Source organism: Pleurodeles waltl, chromosome 8, assembly GCF_031143425.1.
Source record: "Pleurodeles waltl isolate 20211129_DDA chromosome 8, aPleWal1.hap1.20221129, whole genome shotgun sequence".
Classification (NCBI taxonomy): Eukaryota; Metazoa; Chordata; class Amphibia; order Caudata; family Salamandridae; genus Pleurodeles; species Pleurodeles waltl.
The window spans coordinates 639,964,725-639,987,108 of record NC_090447.1 but is presented as its reverse complement, the minus strand read 5'-3'; positions in this window follow the sequence as shown (position 1 = coordinate 639,987,108).

The window sequence follows — 22,384 nt, the reverse complement described above, 5'->3', positions numbered from 1 at the left end:
GTAGAAACGCCTTGCAAAGAAACCGTTTCTGATACCACGAACACACCACAGAGCACTTGCAATGAAGAAATCCCAGTCTTGTCTGAAGATCACCCTAAAGAATTAGTTTGTGGAACTTCTACATTTTCAGATGTTAATCCAGTTTCTAAAGACTTAAAAACTCTTGTTGATCCTGTGATTGAAACTCCTAAGTCATCCAAAACTAAAGAAAATTCTGACTTGTTCATGTTTACCTTGAGACCACCAGTTACCCATGTCTCCCAAGTCTCTATGCTTTGCAAGCCTCAGACCACAACCAATGCAAATACTGCTGCAGAAACAGACATATCCTGCTTGTCGGAAGGTGTTACAGACCTGACAGTTACTAATACGCCAATTATCTCCTCTGAAGAAGAAAGTACTGAACAGGAAACTAAAGTCCTAAAGAATACCACCCATAATGCCATTCCAGATTTCCTGGCTCCTCAATCCACTTCACCAGAAACCAACTCCATGCACTCCTCCCATATCAATCGAACAATAAAGAGGAAACACATCGGAGCCCATATGGGTATTAATACATGCTTTGCTCATTGGAAGATTCACCTATGGCAGGACTGTAAACTTATCCACCAAGGTTGGTGTTGGATTTTCTTGCTGTGGCTTTTCCTCTTCAACTATTTTCAGCCAAAGGATCACCTTTTCTTCTTGAGCAGACTGGTGGGAGGGTGTATACTGTTACGACTCTGTCGTCCCATTTCTAGGGGGCGCTGTAAGGGGTCTGTCGGAAGCCTGGGAATCACCTTAAACACTTATCTAGAGTCCCTTGCTGACTCCTGTTTGTTTCTCTTTTTTCCATGGTCCACTTGTGTAGTACTACATTTGCTTCCTGGGACTGCAAATCCCATAATGCACAGCTTGGTAGTCAGGAAAACCCGGATTCTGTTTCCCATTGTTTCCTATGGGAGAAGTCCAGTTGCTCCTTTTCACCGGATCCTCTCCTCCAGGACTTGCAAGTGTCTGAAACTACACACATCTGAGACCTCTCCTGTGCAGCCCAGCTTGGAACTGCTTATAAGCAGCCATTTCCTCAAGATCCCCGTCGTGCATTGGACTTCGATTCCTTTGTGTTACAGACCCTTTGTCGGATGGTGTTCCAGTTTTGTTCCTGTTCTGTTCCAGCTTGATCCTGTTTCCTGTTTCTCTGCCCTGCTCCTGATTGTTCCAGACAGAGTCTCCCACCTATCTTTTAGCCTTGTACCTGTTTGTTTATTCCAGAGCCTGCTCCCTGTTTCTCTGTCCTGCTCCTACCTTGTTTCAGCCTGAACCTGCTCTTTGCTTCCAAGTCCTGTTTACTGCTTATTCCTACTCCCTGTATTCCAGCCCTGTCTTTGCTTGTTCCAGCCAGAGCCTGCTCTCTGTTTCCCAGTCCTGCCTCTGTTTGTTCCAGCCAGCAGTTTGCACCCTGTTTTCCAGTCCTAGTCCTGCCTTTGCTTCAGCCCGAGCCTGTTCCCAGTTCTTGCCTCTGCCTCTTTGTTTGTTACCTTTTGTTTCTGTTTCTTCTTGGTTCTTTGTGTCTGGTAAGTGTTCTATCAGTCTTCACCAGTGTATAATTGTCCTCCTTTGTACTGGGGTTGGCTCCTGGTTTCCAGGAGGATATTCCAGCCCCCATCCTTGTCTAGTGTTATACGTTGTCTTTCGTGCCTAACAGTGACAGTGTGCTATTGCTGTTTTCTCAGGAATCGCCACTGTGTTTCCAGCTGGACCCACAAGAGCGTGTCCTGTGTATGTAAGTACTATCCTTGTTTGTGCTCTAGGGTCCAGAGACAGAATCACTTCTGCTGCCTCCTTTCTATGGGGCTGGCAGGGTGACTATCTGTAAGAGCAAACTGCACAGAGGCATTGAGATTCCCTGTCACTGCGGGAGGTTCTGCGCCTTACTCTGTGTACAACCCCAGCCTGTTTGTCCACTGGTAATCCGTTTCCTATTTGTTCATACAAGGGTTGCTCTGCTTTTACTTTCCTGTTTCCTGTGTCTGTCCATAGCTGTCCTTTCCGTGTATGCCTTTAGCTGCTCTTCTTCCCCAGTATACTACCTCTTTACGATATTCAGTGACCTCAAGGGGTGTCCCAACCAGAGTCCTGATCAGACCCGCCCGAAACCGTGACAGTTTGACCATGTGGGTGGTGGGCATTTTGTGCATCCAGACAGTGTGCCTTTGCCACAGGCTTGCATTTGTTCTTTATTTATTCCCCATGCCTGGATGCTCCTCATTGTTGCTGTTTGACCATATGGCTGGCAGCCATTTTGTGCATCCAGTCAGTGTATTTTTGCCATAACCTTGCACGTGTTCTTTGTTCCCCATGCCTCCTTGCTTCTTGTTGTTTGACGATGTGGCTGGCCATTTTTTGCATCCAGCCAGTGTGCCTTTGCCATGGATTCATGTGATATCAGTGTAAAATTGATATGCTTGGGGATCATAGTATATCTACACTAAAATAATATGATTCTGATGAACATTGCTGATATTATTTTCTTCTTTCTTTGCCTTTTTTCGCTCCTTTCCTCACAATAGATTTTTTTCTCCTTGTCCTCCCATACAAACATTGGCAATTTATGATCATTTGTTTAATTTAAGACTATATTTAATTTTTTTATTTAAGTGTTTTTATTTCATTTTTTATTTTAATATTTAATTTATTTCTTATTTATTTATTTTATTGTTTATTTAAAATGTTTGTATTTTATTTTTATTTTAATATTTTTTATTCAAGTTCTTGTTTTTTATTGTAATTTTAATTTAAATTTAAAAAAGTTTTGTTTTCAATTTTTTTATTTAATTCTTTCACTTTATTCAATTCTCCATCCATCTATCTATCCACCGTAGGTGCAAAGCAGTGCTACAGCAATATGTTTCTTTAGGTGCATAATAATTTAATTTCCTCCTGGACGCCCTGGCTGTCTAGCACATCAGCAGCATACTTCTTTTTTTTAATGATTATTCCATTTCCCCTTGCTGACATAGGTTTTTTACAGATTATTCAATTTCCCCATAAAACACTCTCTGACTAGCACAAGTGTCTCCTTTAAAACAGATGGAGATGAAGCAAAGAGGTATATCTGCCTATTGTGTTGACTGATTTCAAATTACATTTTATGATGTGGTGGTGTGGTTTGACTTTACAATGTTTGATTAAATTGGTTTCTATTAAATAGGCAATCAATCACACTAATGTTGCATTTGTCTGTACTATTTCAACCTGCAACATTGCCATGTTAATTACATGTTTTTCTTCACTGGGTGCTTTTAGGAGATCAAAAGAAGAGACATCACATCACCCGAAGTACTGCTAAAGAAAGCACCACCAATGTGACTTCATTTGAAGGTAAGCTAAGCACAAAATGGAGTCAGTGGTCAAGATGTAGTCGGTGGTGAAATACAGATAGCTTTACCCTCCACCCTTTGACCAGTGACTTCCATAACATAGTGGTTTAAAAGTAACCCTTTTAGGTGTAAACATTGTAAATAGATTCGATATGCATTGTACACAGCATGATCATAATACAAATCACTACGAGTATCATGCCTAAAATATTGCTTAATTGCCCCAAATCAGGTATCCATTTAAATAACCAGCCCACCACCCTTGGTCCATATCTTGTTTTACTCCTTTTACCAATTCATGTAAGGTGCCAATAAGAGACTGAATGGATTTAGAGTGGTCTGATAGGTTAAAACAGCACATGCCCTCAAATTCTGAGCAACCATGATCGTGTTTTAGCAGTAAATAGTCAAAGGCGGCCCTGTTTTGCAATGTAGCTTTTCTAGAACCGTGTATCTAGCACTATGTCAGTTAAAGCCATGGCGGTATGATTAATATTCTTGACCATTAAACATGCTAACTTGTTAATAACTCTAGTATTATAAACAGCTAATCCTGAAACTCCTACTATAGAACTGCTTAAACTCACATATTCTGATTTAGATAATAATTGAATTTCAGAATCACAGTCCTCACTTAATTGAGCTGTTTTCCTTGGATAGCGATTAAGTTAAATGGAAACATCCTGAGTCCTAATTATGTAAAATTACATGGTCCACCAGTTATATTAGCAGGAATGTATGTAAAGGTGGTATTTCCAATATCCCATTGGTAGTTTGACATGCTTGATGTGACTAGGAACAGTCACAATGTAGAGACAAGGCATGCTATTATCCATTTTCTTACAAAGCATATCGTTTCTATGCTGACAGCGTTTATTGTTCCCATAGGATCTCTTGAGGAGACCCTGTTGATACCTCTAGGCACATTTGAGCACATTTTCCAATTTTTGTGAGAATCACAAGTTAAGTTGTAACAAACATCCCCGGTGGTATTATTGTAAGTAATCACCTGGGTCAGATTGTCCCATTTTTCATCCGTTATCTCTTGGCAAAACATGCAATACTAATAAAGTGAAAAATGAAACACCCAAACTGCTTCATCTTTTTTGGCGGCATTAAAGATATACAATTAAACCTCAGCAGGAGCTGGGATAGGGATCAAACATTTGGAAATAACATCCACCGTACTTTACATCTGAGTCATACAAAAGTATTGTGAGAAAGTAGCCTCTTTCTAGCCTTGTTACCCCCACTTTTGGCCTGTTTGTGAGTGTATGTCAGGGTGTTTTCACTGTCTCACTGGGATCCTGCTAGCCAGGGCCCAGTGCTCATAGTGAAAACCCTATGTTTTCAGTATGTTTGTTATGTGTCACTGGGACCCTGCTAGTCAGGACCCCAGTGCTCATAAGTTTGTGGCCTATATGTATGTGTTCCCTGTGTGGTGCCTAACTGTCTCACTGAGGCTCTGCTAATCAGAACCTCAGTGGTTATGCTCTCTCATTTCTTTCCAAATTGTCACTAACAGGCTAGTGACCATTTTTACCAATTTACATTGGCTTACTGGAACACCCTTATAATTCCCTAGTATATGGTACTGAGGTACCCAGGGTATTGGGGTTCCAGGAGATCCCTATGGGCTGCAGCATTTCTTTTGCCACCCATAGGGAGCTCTGACAATTCTTACACAGGCCTGCCACTGCAGCCTGAGTGAAATAATGTCCACGTTATTTCACAGCCATTTTACACTGCACTTAAGTAACTTATAAGTCACCTATATGTCTAACCTTTACCTGGTAAAGGTTAGGTGCAAAGTTACTTAGTGTGAGGGCACCCTGGCACTAGCCAAGGTGCCCCCACATTGTTCAGAGCCAATTCCCTGAACTTTGTGAGTGCGGGGACACCATTACACGCGTGCACTACATATAGGTCACTACCTATATGTAGCTTCACAATGGTAACTCCGAATATGGCCATGTAACATGTCTAAGATCATGGAATTGCCCCCTCTATGCCATCCTGGCATTGTTGGCACAATTCCATGATCCCAGTGGTCTGTAGCACAGACCCTGGTACTGCCAAACTGCCCTTCCTGGGGTTTCACTGCAGCTGCTGCCAACCCCTCAGACAGGCATCTGCCCTCCTGGGGTCCAGCCAGGCCTGGCCCAGGATGGCAGAACAAAGAACTTCCTCTGAGAGAGGGTGTGACACCCTCTCCCTTTGGAAAATGGTGTGAAGGCAGGGGAGGAGTAGCCTCCCTCAGCCTCTGGAAATGCTTTGTTGGGCACAGAGGTGCCCAATTCTGCATAAGCCAGTCTACACCGGTTCAGGGGACCCCTTAGCCCTGCTCTGGCGCGAAACTGGACAAAGGAAAGGGGAGTGACCACTCCCCTGACCTGCACCTCCCCTGGGAGGTGTCCAGAGCTCCTCCAGTGTGCTCCAGACCTCTGCCATCTTGGAAACAGAGGTGCTGCTGGCACACTGGACTGCTCTGAGTGGCCAGTGCCACCAGGTGACGTCAGAGACTCCTTCTGATAGGCTCCTTCAGGTGTTAGTAGCCTATCCTCTCTCCTAGGTAGCCAAACCCTCTTTTCTGGCTATTTAGGGTCTCTGTCTCTGGGGAAACTTCAGATAACGAATGCAAGAGCTCATCCGAGTTCCTCTGCATCTCTCTCTTCACCTTCTGATAAGGAATCAACTGCTGACCGCGCTGGAAGCCTGCAAACCTGCAACATAGTAGCAAAGACGACTACTGCAACTCTGTAACGCTGATCCTGCCGCCTTCTCGACTGTTTTCCTGCTTGTGCATGCTGTGGGGGTAGCCTGCCTCCTCTCTGCACCAGAAGCCCCGAAGAAATCTCCCGTGGGTCGACGGAATCTTCCCCCTGCAACCGCAGGCACCAAAAAGCTGCATTACCGGTCCCTTGGGTCTCCTCTCAGCACGACGAGCGAGGTCCCTCGAATCCAGCGACTCTGTCCAAGTGACTCCCACAGTCCAGTGACTCTTCAGCCCAAGTTTGGTGGAGGTAAGTCCTTGCCTCACCTCGCTGGGCTGCATTGCTGGGAACCGCGACTTTGCAGCTACTCCGGCCCCTGTGCACTTCCGGTGGAAATCCTTTGTGCACAGCCAAGCCTGGGTCCACGGCACTCTAACCTGCATTGCACGACTTTCTAAGTTAGTCTCCGGCGACGTGGGACTCCTTTGTGCAACTTCAGCGAGCACCGTTTCACGCATCCTCGTAGTGCCTGTTTCTGGCACTTCTCCGGGTGCTACCTGCTTCAGAGAGGGCTCCTTGTCTTGCTCGACGTCCCCTCTCTCTGCTGGTCCAATTTGCGACCTCCTGGTCCCTCCTGAGCCTCAGCAGCGTCCAAAAATGCTAACCACACGATTTGCAGCTAGCAAGGCTTGTTGGCGTTCTTTCGGCGGGAAAACACTTCTGCACGACTCTACACGGCAAGGTAGATCCGTCTACCAAAGGGGAAGTCTCTGGCCCTTTTCGTTCCTGCAGAAACCTCAGCTTCTTCTGTCCAGTAGAAGCTGCTTTGCACCCGCAGCTGGCATTTCCTGGGCATCTGCCCATCTCCGACTTGCTTGTGACTTTTGGACTTGGTCTCCTTGTTCCACAGGTACCCTAGATTGGAAATCCACAGTTGTTGCATTGCTGGTTTGTGTCTTTCCTGCATTATTCCTCTAACACGACTTCTTTGTCCTTAGGGGAACTTTAGTGCACTTTGCACTCACTTTTCAGGGTCTTGGGGAGGGTTATTTTTCTAACTCTCACTATTTTCTAATAGTCCCAGCGACCCTCTACAAGGTCACATAGGTTTGGGGTCCATTCGTGGTTCGCATTCCACTTTTGGAGTATATGGTTTGTGTTGCCCCTATCCCTATGTTTCCCCATTGCATCCTATTGTAACTATACATTGTTTGCACTGTTTTCTAAGACTATACTGCATATTTTTGCTATTGTGTATATATATCTTGTGTACATTTCCTATCCTCTCACTGAGGGTACACTCTAAGATACTTTGGCATATTGTCATAAAAATAAAGTACCTTTATTTTTAGTATAACTGTGTATTGTGTTTTCTTATGATATTGTGCATATGACACTAGGTGGTACTGTAGTAGCTTCACACGTCTCCTAGTTCAGCCTAAGCTGCTCTGCTAAGCTACCATTATCTATCAGCCTAAGCTGCTAGACACCCTATACAGTAATAAGGGATAACTGGGCCTGGTGCAAGGTGCAAGTACCCCTTGCTACTCACTACAAACCAGTCCAGCCTCCTACATTGGTTGTGCAGCGGTGGGATAAGTGCTTTGAGACTGCTTACCACTCTTGTCATTGTTCTTTTCATAAGAGAAAAATATACAAAACAAGGTCAGTATATATAAACATAGCCAAAAAGTTTTGCATTTCCTCTTTTCACTCTTTTCTAAGTGCTGAAAAGTACTTCTAACTTTCTAAAAAGTTCTAAAAAGTTTAAAAAGTTTTTTTTCTCTGTCTTTCTAAAAGCTCTGACAAACTTTTTATCTTTTACTATCACTTTAACTCTCTCTAAAAATGTCTGGCACAGGCCAAAATGTTGATCTGTCCAAACTTGCATATGACAACCTTAGCTGGAAAAGAGCAAGGAGTCTCTGTATAGAGAGAGGTTTGAGTGTAGGGAAGAATCCTTCCTTGGAACTGTTACTTAACATGCTTAGAGAACAGGATAAGGCCATAGGTGCCTCATCTGTTGAAAAAGTACCTAATAGTTCCCAATCTGATTCAGGGACTCCCCCAGGAAAAGATTCAGGAAAGAAACTTCCTAGCCTGCCCCTTACTAGACAATCTAGCATAGTTGGTCCAGAGGTGGAGTCACTTCATCCAGATGATGTGCTCTCACATTACACTGTCAGCCAAGCTGTTAGGGGGGCTTCTGTAAGGGACAGGTCTCCTTCTGTTCATTCCCATCATACCTCTGTTTCTAGGAATGTCCCTCCCACCAACCCTGATGACAGAATGTTAGAGAGGGAACTCAATAAGTTGAGGGTGGAACAAACCAGACTGAAGCTTAAAAAGCAACAGCTGGATTTGGATAGACAGTCTTTTGAATTAGAGAAGGAAAGACAGAAGTTGGGTTTAGATACCCATGGTGGCAGCAGCAGTATTCCCCATAGTCATCCTGTTAAAGAGCATGATTCCAGGAATCTGCAAAAGATAGTTCCCCCTTATATGGATGGGGATGACATTAACAAGTAGTTTGCTGCACTTGAGAGGGCCTGTGTTGTACAGGATGTCCCTCAAAGGCAGTGGGCTGCTATCCTATGGCTATCATTTAGTGGAAAAGGTAGGGATAGGCTCCTTACTGTGAAAGAAAATGATGCTAATAATTTCCAAGTTCTTAAGAATGCACTCCTGGATGGTTATGGCTTAAGCACTGAACAATACAGGATAAAGTTCAGAGAGACCAAAAAGGAGTCTTCACAAGACTGGGTTGATTTCATTGACCATTCAGTGAAGGCCTTGGAGGGGTGGTTACATGGCAGTAAAGTTACTGATTATGAAAGCCTGTATAACACAATCCTGAGAGAGCATATACTTAATAATTGTGTGTCTGATTTGTTACACCAGTACCTGGTAGACTCTGATCTGACCTCTCCCCAAGAATTGGGAAAGAAGGCAGACATATGGGTCAGAACAAGGGTGAACAGAAAAGTTCATACAGGGGGTGACAAAGATGGCAATAAGAAGAAAGATGGTGAAAAATCTCAAGATAAGCATGGGGACAAGGGTAAAACCAAAGATCCCACTTCAAATCTTAAACACTCTTCAGAGGGTGGGGATAAAACAAATTCTTCCTCTTCTTCCCAACCTGCACACATTAAAAAGCCTTGGTGCTTTGTGTGTAAAAACAGAGGCCGTAGGCCAGGGGATAAGTCCTGTCCAGGTAAACCCCCTGAGCCTACCACCCCTAATACATCAAGCTCTAGTGCCCCTAGCAGTAGTGGTACTAGTGGTGGGACTGCTGGCAACAGTCAAGCAAAGGGTGTAGTTGGGTTCACTTATGGGTCCATCATAGAAACTGGGGTAGTCAGTCCCAAGACAGTTTCTGTCACACCTAGTGGCATTGGCCTTGCCACACTGGCTGCTTGTCCCCTTACAATGGATAAGTACAGGCAGACAGTTTCAATAAATGGTGTTGAGGCCTTGGCCTACAGGGACACAGGTGCCAGTATCACTTTGGTGACTGAAAACCTAGTGCACCCTGATCAACACATCATTGGACAACAGTATAACATTATTGATGTCCATAACTCCACTAAGTTTCTTCCCTTAGCTATAATTCAGTTTAGTTGGGGTGGAGTTACTGGCCCTAAGCAGGTGGTGGTATCACCTAGCTTACCTGTAGACTGTCTCTTAGGTAATGACCTAGAGGCCTCAGGTTGGGCTGATGTAGAGTTTTATGCCCATGCAGCCATGCTGGGCATCCCTGAGGATTGTTCCCTCTCATTTCTACTGAAATGAAAAAGCAAAGGAGAGAAGGCCTGAAAGCTCAGGATCCCTCTCCATCAACAGGTAATAAGGGTATCACAGTATCCCCTAACCACCCTACCATTCAGGATACCATTCCTGTGGTGGGAGAAACCTCTCCTGGGGTGGCACCTGTTCCAAGGGAAACATCAGCTGGCAAAGCTGTACTCCCTGAGGTAGAAGTACCTCTCTGTGGGATAACTAACTTTGGTGACAAGAAGAGCACCATTTTAGTTAACATGGAGCATCCCTCCAACCCTCCCAGAGAAACTTTAGTGCAGAAACTCTGCACTGCCTCACAACACTTAGGACAGCATCCCTGCCCTAGTGTGGAGCTGATAGGACAGCATCCCTGCCCTGCTCCAACTCAAGAGAAACAGCATCCCTGTTCTCTCTTCCAGCCATATGGACAAAGTTTTTGCCCAGCTATGGCTTTACTGAGACAGCATCCCTGTCTGGCATTTCCATCACTACAAATAGGTTCAGTGGACAATTCCCACTGCTCTAAACTAAAACTTACTGATAGAAACTCTGAAAATACATCTTCACATTGTTGCTTAGCTAAAAAACTTCAAACAGGGTGGTTTACATCCCCACAGGGAAGTAACCATATAGTGGATGATAAAGGGAGTAACCAGTCTATTGCAGAGCTACTCTCTACTTATCACCACTTAGACAATAAAGTCTCAACTGGCCAAGGTTAGCCTTATTGTCCTTCGTTTGGGGGGGGGGTTGTGTGAGAAAGTAGCCTCTTTCTAGCCTTGTTACCCCCACTTTTGGCCTGTTTGTGAGTGTATGTCAGGGTGTTTTCACTGTCTCACTGGGATCCTGCTAGCCAGGGCCCAGTGCTCATAGTGAAAACCCTATGTTTTCAGTATGTTTGTTATGTGTCACTGGGACCCTGCTAGTCAGGACCCCAGTGCTCATAAGTTTGTGGCCTATATGTATGTGTTCCCTGTGTGGTGCCTAACTGTCTCACTGAGGCTCTGCTAATCAGAACCTCAGTGGTTATGCTCTCTCATTTCTTTCCAAATTGTCACTAACAGGCTAGTGACCATTTTTACCAATTTACATTGGCTTACTGGAACACCCTTATAATTCCCTAGTATATGGTACTGAGGTACCCAGGGTATTGGGGTTCCAGGAGATCCCTATGGGCTGCAGCATTTCTTTTGCCACCCATAGGGAGCTCTGACAATTCTTACACAGGCCTGCCACTGCAGCCTGAGTGAAATAATGTCCACGTTATTTCACAGCCATTTTACACTGCACTTAAGTAACTTATAAGTCACCTATATGTCTAACCTTTACCTGGTAAAGGTTAGGTGCAAAGTTACTTAATGTGAGGGCACCCTGGCACTAGCCAAGGTGCCCCCACATTGTTCAGAGCCAATTCCCTGAACTTTGTGAGTGCGGGGACACCATTACACATGTGCACTACATATAGGTCACTACCTATATGTAGCTTCACAATGGTAACTCCGAATATGGCCATGTAACATGTCTAAGATCATGGAATTGCCCCCTCTATGCCATCCTGGCATTGTTGGCACAATTCCATGATCCCAGTGGTCTGTAGCACAGACCCTGGTACTGCCAAACTGCCCTTCCTGGGGTTTCACTGCAGCTGCTGCTGCTGCCAACCCCTCAGACAGGCATCTGCCCTCCTGGGTTCAAGCCAGGCCTGGCCCAGGATGGCAGAACAAAGAACTTCCTCTGAGAGAGGGTGTGACACCCTCTCCCTTTGGAAAATGGTGTGAAGGCAGGGGAGGAGTAGCCTCCCCCAGCCTCTGGAAATGCTTTGTTGGGCACAGAGGTGCCCAATTCTGCATAAGCCAGTCTACACCGGTTCAGGGGACCCCTTAGCCCTGCTCTGGCGCGAAACTGGACAAAGGAAAGGGGAGTGACCACTCCCCTGACCTGCACCTCCCCTGGGAGGTGTCCAGAGCTCCTCCAGTGTGCTCCAGACCTCTGCCATCTTGGAAACAGAGGTGCTGCTGGCACACTGGACTGCTCTGAGTGGCCAGTGCCACCAGGTGACGTCAGAGACTCCTTCTGATAGGCTCCTTCAGGTGTTAGTAGCCTATCCTCTCTCCTAGGTAGCCAAACCCTCTTTTCTGGCTATTTAGGGTCTCTGTCTCTGGGGAAACTTCAGATAACGAATGCAAGAGCTCATCCGAGTTCCTCTGCATCTCTCTCTTCACCTTCTGATAAGGAATCAACTGCTGACCGCGCTGGAAGCCTGCAAACCTGCAACATAGTAGCAAAGACGACTACTGCAACTCTGTAACGCTGATCCTGCCGCCTTCTCAACTGTTTTCCTGCTTGTGCATGCTGTGGGGGTAGCCTGCCTCCTCTCTGCACCAGAAGCCCCGAAGAAATCTCCCGTGGGTCGACGGAATCTTCCCCCTGCAACCGCAGGCACCAAAAAGCTGCATTACCGGTCCCTTGGGTCTCCTCTCAGCACGACGAGCGAGGTCCCTCGAATCCAGTGACTCTGTCCAAGTGACCCCCACAGTCCAGTGACTCTTCAGCCCAAGTTTGGTGGAGGTAAGTCCTTGCCTCACCTCGCTGGGCTGCATTGCTGGGAACCGCGACTTTGCAGCTACTCCGGCCCCTGTGCACTTCTGGTGGAAATCCTTTGTGCACAGCCAAGCCTGGGTCCACAGCACTCTAACCTGCATTGCACGACTTTCTAAGTTGGTCTCCGGCGACGTGGGACTCCTTTGTGCAACTTCGGCGAGCACCGTTTCACGCATCATCATAGTGCCTGTTTCTGGCACTTCTCTGGGTGCTACCTGCTTCAGAGAGGGCTCTTTGTCTTGCTCGACGTCCCCTCTCTCTGCTGGTCCAATTTGCGACCTCCTGGTCCCTCCTGGGCCTCAGCAGCGTCGAAAAATGCTAACCACACGATTTGCAGCTAGCAAGGCTTGTTGGCGTTCTTTCGGCGGGAAAATACTTCTGCACGACTCTCCACGGCGAGAGGGATCCTTCCACCAAAGGGGAAGTCTCTAGCCCTTTTCGTTCCTGCAGAAACCTCAGCTTCTTCTGTCCAGTAGAAGCTTCTTTGCACCCGCAGCTGGCATTTCCTGGGCATCTGCCCATCTCCGACTTGCTTGTGACTTTTGGACTTGGTCCCCTTGTTCCACAGGTACCCTAGATTGGAAATCCACAGTTGTTGCATTGCTGGTTTGTGTCTTTCCTGCATTATTCCTCTAACACGACTTCTTTGTCCTTAGGGGAACTTTAGTGCACTTTGCACTCACTTTTCAGGGTCTTGGGGAGGGTTATTTTTCTAACTCTCACTATTTTCTAATAGTCCCAGCGACCCTCTACAAGGTCACATAGGTTTGGGGTCCATTCGTGGTTTGCATTCCACTTTTGGAGTATATGGTTTGTGTTGCCCCTATCCCTATGTTTCCCCATTGCATCCTATTGTAACTATACATTGTTTGCACTGTTTTCTAAGACTATACTGCATATTTTTGCTATTGTGTATATATATCTTGTGTACATTTCCTATCCTCTCACTGAGGGTACACTCTAAGATACTTTGGCATATTGTCATAAAAATAAAGTACCTTTATTTTTAGTATAACTGTGTATTGTGTTTTCTTATGATATTGTGCATATGACACTAGGTGGTACTGTAGTAGCTTCACACGTCTCCTAGTTCAGCCTAAGCTGCTCTGCTAAGCTACCATTATCTATCAGCCTAAGCTGCTAGACACCCTATACACTAATAAGGGATAACTGGGCCTGGTGCAAGGTGCAAGTACCCCTTGGTACTCACTACAAACCAGTCCAGCCTCCTACATTGGTTGTGCAGCGGTGGGATAAGTGCTTTGAGACTGCTTACCACTCTTGTCATTGTACTTTTCATAAGAGAAAAATATACAAAACAAGGTCAGTATATATACACATAGCCAAAAAGTTTTGCATTTCCTCTTTTCACTCTTTTCTAAGTGCTGAAAAGTACTTCTAACTTTCTAAAAAGTTCTAAAAAGTTTAAAAAGTTTTTTTTCTCTGTCTTTCTAAAAGCTCTGACAAACTTTTTATCTTTTACTATCACTTTAACTCTCTCTAAAAATGTCTGGCACAGGCCAAAATGTTGATCTGTCCAAACTTGCATATGACAACCTTAGCTGGAAAAGAGCAAGGAGTCTCTGTATAGAGAGAGGTTTGAGTGTAGGGAAGAATCCTTCCTTGGAACTGTTACTTAACATGCTTAGAGAACAGGATAAGGCCATAGGTGCCTCATCTGTTGAAAAAGTACCTAATAGTTCCCAATCTGATTCAGGGACTCCCCCAGGAAAAGATTCAGGAAAGAAACTTCCTAGCCTGCCCCTTACTAGACAATCTAGCATAGTTGGTCCAGAGGTGGAGTCACTTCATCCAGATGATGTGCTCTCACATTACACTGTCAGCCAAGCTGTTAGGGGGGCTTCTGTAAGGGACAGGTCTCCTTCTGTTCATTCCCATCATACCTCTGTTTCTAGGAATGTCCCTCCCACCAACCCTGATGACAGAATGTTAGAGAGGGAACTCAATAAGTTGAGGGTGGAACAAACCAGACTGAAGCTTAAAAAGCAACAGCTGGATTTGGATAGACAGTCTTTTGAATTAGAGAAGGAAAGACAGAAGTTGGGTTTAGATACCCATGGTGGCAGCAGCAGTATTCCCCATAGTCATCCTGTTAAAGAGCATGATTCCAGGAATCTGCACAAGATAGTTCCCCCTTATAAGGAGGGGGATGACATTAACAAGTGGTTTGCTGCACTTGAGAGGGCCTGTGTTGTACAGGATGTCCCTCAAAGGCAGTGGGCTGCTATCCTATGGCTATCATTTAGTGGAAAAGGTAGGGATAGGCTCCTTACTGTGAAAGAAAATGATGCTAATAATTTCCAAGTTCTTAAGAATGCACTCCTGGATGGTTATGGCTTAACCACTGAACAATACAGGATAAAGTTCAGAGAGACCAAAAAGGAGTCTTCACAAGACTGGGTTGATTTCATTGACCATTCAGTGAAGGCCTTGGAGGGGTGGTTACATGGCAGTAAAGTTACTGATTATGAAAGCCTGTATAACACAATCCTGAGAGAGCATATACTTAATAATTGTGTGTCTGATTTGTTGCACCAGTACCTGGTAGACTCTGATCTGACCTCTCCCCAAGAATTGGGAAAGAAGGCAGACAAATGGGTCAGAACAAGGGTGAACAGAAAAGTTCATACAGGGGGTGACAAAGATGGCAATAAGAAGAAAGATGGTGAAAAATCTCAAGATAAGCATGGGGACAAGGGTAAAACCAAAGATCCCACTTCAAATCTTAAACACTCTTCAGAGGGTGGGGATAAAACAAATTCTTCCTCTTCTTCCCAACCTGCACACATTAAAAAGCCTTGGTGCTTTGTGTGTAAAAACAGAGGCCATAGGCCAGGGGATAAGTCCTGTCCAGGTAAACCCCCTGAGCCTACCACCACTAATACATCAAGCTCTAGTGCCCCTAGCAGTAGTGGTACTAGTGGTGGGACTGCTGGCAACAGTCAAGCAAAGGGTGTAGTTGGGTTCACTTATGGGTCCATCATAGAAACTGGGGTAGTCAGTCCCAAGACAGTTTCTGTCACACCTAGTGGCATTGGCCTTGCCACACTGGCTGCTTGTCCCCTTACAATGGATAAGTACAGGCAGACAGTTTCAATAAATGGTGTTGAGGCCTTGGCCTACAGGGACACAGGTGCCAGTATCACTTTGGTGACTGAAAACCTAGTGCACCCTGATCAACACATCATTGGACAACAGTATAAAATTATTGATGTCCATAACTCCAATAAGTTTCTTCCCTTAGCTATAATTCAGTTTAGTTGGGGTGGAGTTACTGGCCCTAAGCAGGTGGTGGTATCACCTAGCTTACCTGTAGACTGTCTCTTAGGTAATGACCTAGAGGCCTCAGGTTGGGCTGATGTAGAGTTTTATGCCCATGCAGCCATGCTGGGCATCCCTGAGGAATTGTTCCCTCTCATTTCTACTGAAATGAAAAAGCAAAGGAGAGAAGGCCTGAAAGCTCAGGATCCCTCTCCATCAACAGGTAATAAGGGTATCACAGTATCCCCTAACCACCCTACCATTCAGGATACCATTCCTGTGGTGGGAGAAACCTCTCCTGGGGTGGCACCTGTTCCAAGGGAAACATCAGCTGGCAAAGCTGTACTCCCTGAGGTAGAAGTACCTCTCTGTGGGATAACTAACTTTGGTGACAAGAAGAGCACCATTTTAGTTAACATGGAGCATCCCTCCAACCCTCCCAGAGAAACTTTAGTGCAGAAACTCTGCACTGCCTCACAACACTTAGGACAGCATCCCTGCCCTAGTGTGGAGCTGATAGGACAGCATCCCTGCCCTGCTCCAACTCAAGAGAAACAGCATCCCTGTTCTCTCTTCCAGCCATATGGACAAAGTTTTTGCCCAGCTATGGCTTTACTGAGACAGCATCCCTGTCTGGCATTTCCATCACTACAAATAGGTTCAGTGGACAATTCCCACTGCTCTAAACTAAAACTTACTGATAGAAACTCTGAAAATACATCTTCACATTGTTGCTTAGCTAAAAAACTTCAAACAGGGTGGTTTACATCCCCACAGGGAAGTAACCATATAGTGGATGATAAAGGGAGTAACCAGTCTATTGCAGAGCTACTCTCTACTTATCACCACTTAGACAATAAAGTCTCAACTGGCCAAGGTTAGCCTTATTGTCCTTCGTTTGGGGGGGGGGTTGTGTGAGAAAGTAGCCTCTTTCTAGCCTTGTTACCCCCACTTTTGGCCTGTTTGTGAGTGTATGTCAGGGTGTTTTCACTGTCTCACTGGGATCCTGCTAGCCAGGGCCCAGTGCTCATAGTGAAAACCCTATGTTTTCAGTATGTTTGTTATGTGTCACTGGGACCCTGCTAGTCAGGACCCCAGTGCTCATAAGTTTGTGGCCTATATGTATGTGTTCCCTGTGTGGTGCCTAACTGTCTCACTGAGGCTCTGCTAATCAGAACCTCAGTGGTTATGCTCTCTCATTTCTTTCCAAATTGTCACTAACAGGCTAGTGACCATTTTTACCAATTTACATTGGCTTACTGGAACACCCTTATAATTCCCTAGTATATGGTACTGAGGTACCCAGGGTATTGGGGTTCCAGGAGATCCCTATGGGCTGCAGCATTTCTTTTGCCACCCATAGGGAGCTCTGACAATTCTTACACAGGCCTGCCACTGCAGCCTGAGTGAAATAATGTCCACGTTATTTCACAGCCATTTTACACTGCACTTAAGTAACTTATAAGTCACCTATATGTCTAACCTTTACCTGGTAAAGGTTAGGTGCAAAGTTACTTAATGTGAGGGCACCCTGGCACTAGCCAAGGTGCCCCCACATTGTTCAGAGCCAATTCCCTGAACTTTGTGAGTGCGGGGACACCATTACACATGTGCACTACATATAGGTCACTACCTATATGTAGCTTCACAATGGTAACTCCGAATATGGCCATGTAACATGTCTAAGATCATGGAATTGCCCCCTCTATGCCATCCTGGCATTGTTGGCACAATTCCATGATCCCAGTGGTCTGTAGCACAGACCCTGGTACTGCCAAACTGCCCTTCCTGGGGTTTCACTGCAGCTGCTGCTGCTGCCAACCCCTCAGACAGGCATCTGCCCTCCTGGGTTCAAGCCAGGCCTGGCCCAGGATGGCAGAACAAAGAACTTCCTCTGAGAGAGGGTGTGACACCCTCTCCCTTTGGAAAATGGTGTGAAGGCAGGGGAGGAGTAGCCTCCCCCAGCCTCTGGAAATGCTTTGTTGGGCACAGAGGTGCCCAATTCTGCATAAGCCAGTCTACACCGGTTCAGGGGACCCCTTAGCCCTGCTCTGGCGCGAAACTGGACAAAGGAAAGGGGAGTGACCACTCCCCTGACCTGCACCTCCCCTGGGAGGTGTCCAGAGCTCCTCCAGTGTGCTCCAGACCTCTGCCATCTTGGAAACAGAGGTGCTGCTGGCACACTGGACTGCTCTGAGTGGCCAGTGCCACCAGGTGACGTCAGAGACTCCTTCTGATAGGCTCCTTCAGGTGTTAGTAGCCTATCCTCTCTCCTAGGTAGCCAAACCCTCTTTTCTGGCTATTTAGGGTCTCTGTCTCTGGGGAAACTTCAGATAACGAATGCAAGAGCTCATCCGAGTTCCTCTGCATCTCTCTCTTCACCTTCTGATAAGGAATCAACTGCTGACCGCGCTGGAAGCCTGCAAACCTGCAACATAGTAGCAAAGACGACTACTGCAACTCTGTAACGCTGATCCTGCCGCCTTCTCGACTGTTTTCCTGCTTGTGCATGCTGTGGGGGTAGCCTGCCTCCTCTCTGCACCAGAAGCCCCGAAGAAATCTCCCGTGGGTCGACGGAATCTTCCCCCTGCAACCGCAGGCACCAAAAAGCTGCATTACCGGTCCCTTGGGTCTCCTCTCAGCACGACGAGCGAGGTCCCTCGAATCCAGCGACTCTGTCCAAGTGACCCCCACAGTCCAGTGACTCTTCAGCCCAAGTTTGGTGGAGGTAAGTCCTTGCCTCACCTTGCTGGGCTGCATTGCTGGGAACCGCGACTTTGCAGCTACTCCGGCCCCTGTGCACTTCTGGTGGAAATCCTTTGTGCACAGCCAAGCCTGGGTCCACAGCACTCTAACCTGCATTGCACGACTTTCTAAGTTGGTCTCCGGCGACGTGGGACTCCTTTGTGCAACTTCGGCGAGCACCGTTTCACACATCATCATAGTGCCTGTTTCTGGCACTTCTCTGGGTGCTACCTGCTTCAGAGAGGGCTCTTTGTCTTGCTCGACGTCCCCTCTCTCTGCTGGTCCAATTTGCGACCTCCTGGTCCCTCCTGGGCCTCAGCAGCGTCGAAAAATGCTAACCACACGATTTGCAGCTAGCAAGGCTTGTTGGCGTTCTTTCGGCGGGAAAATACTTCTGCACGACTCTCCACGGCGAGAGGGATCCTTCCACCAAAGGGGAAGTCTCTAGCCCTTTTCGTTCCTGCAGAAACCTCAGCTTCTTCTGTCCAGTAGAAGCTTCTTTGCACCCGCAGCTGGCATTTCCTGGGCATCTGCCCATCTCCGACTTGCTTGTGACTTTTGGACTTGGTCCCCTTGTTCCACAGGTACCCTAGATTGGAAATCCACAGTTGTTGCATTGCTGGTTTGTGTCTTTCCTGCATTATTCCTCTAACACGACTTCTTTGTCCTTAGGGGAACTTTAGTGCACTTTGCACTCACTTTTCAGGTTCTTGGGGAGGGTTATTTTTCTAACTCTCACTATTTTCTAATAGTCCCAGCGACCCTCTACAAGGTCACATAGGTTTGGGGTCCATTCGTGGTTTGCATTCCACTTTTGGAGTATATGGTTTGTGTTGCCCCTATCCCTATGTTTCCCCATTGCATCCTATTGTAACTATACATTGTTTGCACTGTTTTCTAAGACTATACTGCATATTTTTGCTATTGTGTATATATATCTTGTGTACATTTCCTATCCTCTCACTGAGGGTACACTCTAAGATACTTTGGCATATTGTCATAAAAATAAAGTACCTTTATTTTTAGTATAACTGTGTATTGTGTTTTCTTATGATATTGTGCATATGACACTAGGTGGTACTGTAGTAGCTTCACACGTCTCCTAGTTCAGCCTAAGCTGCTCTGCTAAGCTACCATTATCTATCAGCCTAAGCTGCTAGACACCCTATACACTAATAAGGGATAACTGGGCCTGGTGCAAGGTGCAAGTACCCCTTGGTACTCACTACAAACCAGTCCAGCCTCCTACATTGGTTGTGCAGCGGTGGGATAAGTGCTTTGAGACTGCTTACCACTCTTGTCATTGTACTTTTCATAAGAGAAAAATATACAAAACAAGGTCAGTATATATACACATAGCCAAAAAGTTTTGCATTTCCTCTTTTCACTCTTTTCTAAGTGCTGAAAAGTACTTCTAACTTTCTAAAAAGTTCTAAAAAGTTTAAAAAGTTTTTTTTCTCTGTCTTTCTAAAAGCTCTGACAAACTTTTTATCTTTTACTATCACTTTAACTCTCTCTAAAAATGTCTGGCACAGGCCAAAATGTTGATCTGTCCAAACTTGCATATGACAACCTTAGCTGGAAAAGAGCAAGGAGTCTCTGTATAGAGAGAGGTTTGAGTGTAGGGAAGAATCCTTCCTTGGAACTGTTACTTAACATGCTTAGAGAACAGGATAAGGCCATAGGTGCCTCATCTGTTGAAAAAGTACCTAATAGTTCCCAATCTGATTCAGGGACTCCCCCAGGAAAAGATTCAGGAAAGAAACTTCCTAGCCTGCCCCTTACTAGACAATCTAGCATAGTTGGTCCAGAGGTGGAGTCACTTCATCCAGATGATGTGCTCTCACATTACACTGTCAGCCAAGCTGTTAGGGGGGCTTCTGTAAGGGACAGGTCTCCTTCTGTTCATTCCCATCATACCTCTGTTTCTAGGAATGTCCCTCCCACCAACCCTGATGACAGAATGTTAGAGAGGGAACTCAATAAGTTGAGGGTGGAACAAACCAGACTGAAGCTTAAAAAGCAACAGCTGGATTTGGATAGACAGTCTTTTGAATTAGAGAAGGAAAGACAGAAGTTGGGTTTAGATACCCATGGTGGCAGCAGCAGTATTCCCCATAGTCATCCTGTTAAAGAGCATGATTCCAGGAATCTGCACAAGATAGTTCCCCCTTATAAGGAGGGGGATGACATTAACAAGTGGTTTGCTGCACTTGAGAGGGCCTGTGTTGTACAGGATGTCCCTCAAAGGCAGTGGGCTGCTATCCTATGGCTATCATTTAGTGGAAAAGGTAGGGATAGGCTCCTTACTGTGAAAGAAAATGATGCTAATAATTTCCAAGTTCTTAAGAATGCACTCCTGGATGGTTATGGCTTAACCACTGAACAATACAGGATAAAGTTCAGAGAGACCAAAAAGGAGTCTTCACAAGACTGGGTTGATTTCATTGACCATTCAGTGAAGGCCTTGGAGGGGTGGTTACATGGCAGTAAAGTTACTGATTATGAAAGCCTGTATAACACAATCCTGAGAGAGCATATACTTAATAATTGTGTGTCTGATTTGTTGCACCAGTACCTGGTAGACTCTGATCTGACCTCTCCCCAAGAATTGGGAAAGAAGGCAGACAAATGGGTCAGAACAAGGGTGAACAGAAAAGTTCATACAGGGGGTGACAAAGATGGCAATAAGAAGAAAGATGGTGAAAAATCTCAAGATAAGCATGGGGACAAGGGTAAAACCAAAGATCCCACTTCAAATCTTAAACACTCTTCAGAGGGTGGGGATAAAACAAATTCTTCCTCTTCTTCCCAACCTGCACACATTAAAAAGCCTTGGTGCTTTGTGTGTAAAAACAGAGGCCATAGGCCAGGGGATAAGTCCTGTCCAGGTAAACCCCCTGAGCCTACCACCACTAATACATCAAGCTCTAGTGCCCCTAGCAGTAGTGGTACTAGTGGTGGGACTGCTGGCAACAGTCAAGCAAAGGGTGTAGTTGGGTTCACTTATGGGTCCATCATAGAAACTGGGGTAGTCAGTCCCAAGACAGTTTCTGTCACACCTAGTGGCATTGGCCTTGCCACACTGGCTGCTTGTCCCCTTACAATGGATAAGTACAGGCAGACAGTTTCAATAAATGGTGTTGAGGCCTTGGCCTACAGGGACACAGGTGCCAGTATCACTTTGGTGACTGAAAACCTAGTGCACCCTGATCAACACATCATTGGACAACAGTATAAAATTATTGATGTCCATAACTCCAATAAGTTTCTTCCCTTAGCTATAATTCAGTTTAGTTGGGGTGGAGTTACTGGCCCTAAGCAGGTGGTGGTATCACCTAGCTTACCTGTAGACTGTCTCTTAGGTAATGACCTAGAGGCCTCAGGTTGGGCTGATGTAGAGTTTTATGCCCATGCAGCCATGCTGGGCATCCCTGAGGAATTGTTCCCTCTCATTTCTACTGAAATGAAAAAGCAAAGGAGAGAAGGCCTGAAAGCTCAGGATCCCTCTCCATCAACAGGTAATAAGGGTATCACAGTATCCCCTAACCACCCTACCATTCAGGATACCATTCCTGTGGTGGGAGAAACCTCTCCTGGGGTGGCACCTGTTCCAAGGGAAACATCAGCTGGCAAAGCTGTACTCCCTGAGGTAGAAGTACCTCTCTGTGGGATAACTAACTTTGGTGACAAGAAGAGCACCATTTTAGTTAACATGGAGCATCCCTCCAACCCTCCCAGAGAAACTTTAGTGCAGAAACTCTGCACTGCCTCACAACACTTAGGACAGCATCCCTGCCCTAGTGTGGAGCTGATAGGACAGCATCCCTGCTCCAACTCAAGAGAAACAGCATCCCTGTTCTCTCTTCCAGCCATATGGACAAAGTTTTTGCC